This window comes from Magnolia sinica, chromosome 1 (genome assembly GCF_029962835.1).
Source record: "Magnolia sinica isolate HGM2019 chromosome 1, MsV1, whole genome shotgun sequence".
Classification (NCBI taxonomy): Eukaryota; Viridiplantae; Streptophyta; class Magnoliopsida; order Magnoliales; family Magnoliaceae; genus Magnolia; species Magnolia sinica.
In genome coordinates this window covers 5,019,904-5,025,312 of record NC_080573.1, presented here as the reverse complement: position 1 = coordinate 5,025,312, position 5,409 = coordinate 5,019,904, and positions in this window count along the sequence as shown.

The following is a 5,409-nucleotide window of genomic DNA, read 5'->3' as shown; positions in this document are numbered from 1 at the left end:
TTACAATGAGGTGGCGTAAATGATGTACGGAGATGATATAGCACATGCACACATAGAACAATGGGCCCCAGAAAGGAAATTCATGTGAGGGAGATATCCCTTCCTATCTCCTATCAACGGCGAAGCCCATCAGATCAATATCGGCCCAGAACATCGGACGGTGGTCCTCACACGGACAGAATCCTGTGGCTGAGGAAACTGTATACTTGCAAGGCCCTGAAAAACATGAGAGTGGGTGCGTAATACACGGTATTTCGACGAGGATAGGACAAAAGGAGACCCGAAATTCAACGAGGCGATCCATGTAGAGATTGACGGGTTTGGTGTAAAAATACCCAAGTGGTCAAGATAGGTACGTGTGTGGTACGTCAAAATAAAATGATTTTTTAGCGGGAGGATGAGGAGGAGCCCGTCGTTCTCGGGCTTTGACTCCTCCTCAGGTGGGCCCCATCTGTCGTGGCACGCGTGCGCTCCATCTGGGCCCCACGTTGACCCACGGCTACCAGGTCATAAGCATGACGTCAGCTGGGTCAAGCCCACCTGGCGCCGCCTCGCCTCTTATTGGCTTCTAGGAACGACGCTATCAAAAACCGCGTTTCCGTGAGAGAATAAAATAGCGGACTCTCATTGGTTCCTCGCGATGAACCTATCTTTGTTCCAGCTGTGACTTGCACCAGTACTTATGCCTGTGAATTCAATGAATCTGGATCGTCAATATGGTAAACCTATTTGTGAAAGATGTTAATAACCTAATCGATGGATTTTTTTAATTATTATTTAAATTTATTCTGCTGTCCAATTGAAGAGTAGGGATAGAACAGGCAGGACCGCGAGATTGATGTAGAATTGGAATCTTGGACAGCAAATTATCGATCAAAATTTGAACGGTCTGGATTAATTGATGGAAAGGCATGTTCGTATAGCGTGTAGCTCGCGATGAACCAACATTGTATATAGATATTTGTTAAAAGAAAAGGCAGTGAGAATTCGGAGAGAGGAAATTCCGCGAACTACTTTTGTCCTTGAATTGTTTAATATTCATTGTGAAGTTACGAAAATACCCTTACCTGCCATGAGAGTATCTTAACGCGAGTAGTTTTAATCGCAACAATGAGAGGAACCGGTGGGGTGCTCTCCCTACCGTCCGTGTCCATATGTATCTCAAATCCAAATCCAAACCATGCAAATAGTGGACCCAATGTAGATCTATCTCAACTCGGGATCATATCGAACCACTTATCAATTGAGATTGTTGATGCAAAAATCTGGATCACCCTCTACCGAGTTCTGAGTGCTCAGAACTAACCCTGATCCTGCACAAATGGAAGACAAAAGAGACCTTGACTAGAGTAGGAGACCCTCCGATGCCAAAGTCAGGCTAGAAAACTGGGTCTAAGTAGCGTAAAGTTGGGGGAAGAGTATTCGATATTGCATACCTGTTCCTACAGAAATTATCTGTATTTATACCTGAAGGTCGCATTGAACATGTCTGATAATCTTGACACAGTCATCGCCACTATACGAGTACTATAAGTGCGCAGTCGTTGGCAGTCACCCGGAGATCGTGCACAGAGCATTACCCATGTCGTGCGTTATTGGGTTCTATTGATGCTGTCGTTGACCAAGCTCCCACCTAAGCTGACCTCATGGCTCGGATCTTGCTCAACAATCTGAGCCCACAAATAAGCGGATCATTTACACGCTAAGTAGGGAGATTCGAGTTCAAGGTAGGATAAGCGGGTGCGCGATGGCTATTGCTTCCCGAGCTATCATGAAATCTCTTGCAAAGGACAGCTTGGCTCGAACGAATTGTCACCGCTCCAAAGCTCTGCTCGTAGGTGTGAAGACTTCATCTCCATCCCAGATCGGCATCGCAGCTCTACTAGAGCACTTGTGTTAGACATTCACCTCGATTTGGACACTTATCAGTTTGAGGCCTTGCTCATCGATGCGAAAATTGACCTTAATGCAGCTCAGTTCGAATTTACTCATAACAGAGGCCCCCTACTTTCTAAGTTCGAGTTCGGACTCAGAGAGTAATAAACCTGGGAAAGCGAACCGAGGCCTGGGGAGGCGATCCATCGCCATCCTTGCAATGGACAGGTCCCAGACTTTGTGCACATCAGGGCCCCTTCTGCCCTTGATGGACCTGGAGTCCCCTCTGACAAGGAAGTAACATTCTTCGTCTATACCCTCCAATGCGAACTTCAGTTTTCGCTTCATCCCTTCGTACGTGCGTTCATGGAGTGGCTGAGGATGGCTCTGGTTTAGCTCGTCCCGAATGCATGATGCATCTTGGTGTCATCATACATCATTTGGCAACAGCTGAAGAACCAGGGGCTATCACCGGATGAGTTCCTGGCGATGTACCAGGCCAAGCAGGATAGGGCCGAGCTATACTGTTACTATTTCTCGGCAAAGGCCCAGTATATCCTGGGCCTCATCGCCAAGCTTCCTTCTTCCAATAAGGATTGGAAGGGAAAATGGTTCTGGTTCTCGAGAGAATGGGAGGCTCCAGCATTCGAGCTCGAACGTCTCCGGATCTGAGTACCCATCGAGTTTGCCCTCATAGGTAGATTTGCATAGGCTTGAGCTTTCTTTTCTTCGTTACTCATTTTTTTGTTCTAAATTTTACTTGTCTTGCTTGTAGATTACTTGAGGGGCTCGCTAGAACTCTCCTCCCTCATCAGAGTTGAGATAGTTAGGGCTCGGCTACTCAAGGAAGAGGATCGTATCTAGCATAGTCGGATCACTCCGGATAACCTTGCATCGTCCGGCTTTTGCAGAGTCGTGTCTTTTCCCACGGCCTTAGGAAGGTTTCATGACTTCATTTCTTTTTGTTGCTTGTTTTTCCTGAGTAGAAGAGGCTAACTCTTTTGTTAATCAGGAATAGTTGAGGCAGTGGGGTCGAAGAGGAAGAGGGGGGGGAGTAGTACGCCCCCCGTTCAACATCATTTTGGCGTTAGTGATAGAGACTCAGGTCAAGATAACAGCCCGAAACAGGAAGACTCTAACAGCTGAGCCCATTGTAGTCGAGCCGTCAGTGGCAAAGGTGGCCGCGACACTGGCACCAGCACTAACGCCAGCCCTAACACCAATGCCAGCACCAGCACCGGTACCAATCCTGGCCTCCGAGGCCTTCCTTTCCCTGCCTCCTAGGATTCAAAGGGAGGTAGTTGGAGAATCCGCAATGCCGAACTTCTTTCACGACTCGGTCACCAATGTCGAAAACCGCAATCTCGTGTTCACCGCAATGGAGGTGAATGAGATTTTGGTCCATGGAGTCGAAGCATTGGTCGGCGACTTCAATGCTTTAGAGGCCGAGCTCGGGCCTCAGCTGCCAATGGTGTCGGGGGTCCTACGAGTCCAGTCCCTTCTGCGAGACAGGAGTTGGTGACCAGCCACCAGATGTCGTTGCTGAACGACTAGGCGGCCAAACACGCGCCTGTGTCGACTGTGGTACGGACCATGACACGACTGCCCAAGTCGTTCATAAATGACTTTACATCGTTTTGTTACACAGTAAGTCTTTTAGTCTCAGTCATTTGTAGTCTTTTGGTTGTTGAACTGAAGACTTAACCCTTGATTTCTCAGGTGCTGCCTACACTCGTCTAGATCAGAGAAAGGCTGAGGATGATGACTCAGCCTGAAGGAGAGAAGGGCGAGCTGGAATAACGCCTGAAGGCCTCTACTGAAGAAGTTAAGAAGCTGAAGGTTCGGCTTGGAGAGAGTCATTTGACGGAGCTAGGGCTCCAAGGGGAGATCAACTAGTTACAGGCTCGGGCTGACTTGGCGGAGTCTGACTTGAACAATTTGAGGGCGAACAATGCTCGAATGGTTACCGTGCTTGAGGTTATCAGGATTAAGGCTGCTGAAGGTCTCGCCAAGCAATGCTCTGAGCTGGAAGCCTTGGCTGCTGAGGGTCTTGTCAAGTAGCACTTAGAACTCAAGGCTTTGGTTGCTTCCTAGGCCACGACGTCTTTGGAGGAATTCAAATCCTCCAAGGAGCGAAATGACGAGCTGGAGAAGATTTATAACTTTACCTACAACGCCAGCTTCAAAGCGTGCTAGGGCGAAGTCCAAGGTGCTTATCCAGAGCTAGATCTCGATGTCTTGGCGATGAAGGATGCTAAGGATTCTCCAGAGGCAGAGGTGGACCCACCAGTAATTGTTAAGAAAGCCCTCGAAGCTGAGCCCCCAATCAACCCAACTTCGAGCTGATCCTTCTCATTCCCCCTCTTTTTGTAATAACAAGTTGTAATCGAACATATCCAATCTAATCTTTTTACTCAGTGTGTGAATATTTATCTTTTTCAGGTTGTTGCTTCGAATTACGAGCTGACCTCTTCTTTGAGGGGTTAGTTCATCGAACGGTTCCATCTCAGTAATTGAGATGGCTCTTTGCAGCACACTTAACCATTTTATAGACTATTGTCGAATGACGAGCTGACCCCTTCTTTAAGGAATCGGTTCGTCGAAGGACTTCATCTCTGCACATGAGAGATGACCCTTTGTAACGTGTTTAGTCATTTAGTAAACCATTGTCAAATGACGAGCCGACCCCTTCTTTAAGGGATCGGTTCTTCAAAGGACTTCATCTCTGCACATGAGAGATAACCCTTTGCAGCATAGTGAAGTAACTGCATAATAAACCAAGTAGAAGAGTAGAGTATAAGAGCAGGCGATCTTTTATTAAGAGCCAAAGTAGCTAGCCGATCCGATTCGTACAAGATATAAAGCTTTCCCCCTCAGGGGTAGTAGATCTTTAAAAGATTAGTATTTCAGGGTGGAGGCAGTGGACGTCCTTCCAAGTCCTCTAGACGATAGGACCTAGTTTAGCCGAGCTGACCACTCAATAGGGTCCCTCCTAGTTTGGCCCAAGGGACCCTACTCCAGGCTCCGCAGTATTCTGGAAGACGCGACGAAGGACTAGATCTCCTCGTCAAAACTATCTCGTCATAACCCTGGAGTTGTAGAGCTGAGAAACTTGTTGATGCCAAGCCACGACTCCCTTCAAGTATATTTAGTCTCGTCACGATCTGGTCAGCATTCTGCTCTTTTTTATAGCTCCTCACTCACGTAGTGGGGAGCCCTATGTCGATAGGGACGATGACCTCCGACCTGTAAGATAATGAAAAGGGGGTTTCCCCCGTGGATGACTGAGTCATGGTTCTGTAGGCCCAGAGAACAAACAGGAGCTCGTCAGCCCAGTTGCCATTAGCCTTCTCCAGCTTCGTTTTGAGGTGATGCTTGATCACCTGGTTCACAGCTTCCACATGTCCATTGGATTGTGGATGACGAGGCGATGAGTATGCGTTGGTAATGCCGAGCCCCCGGCACGTGCCTTGGAACCTATCGTTGTTGAACTGTCTCCTATTATCGGACATGATGGTGCGCGAGATTCCGAAC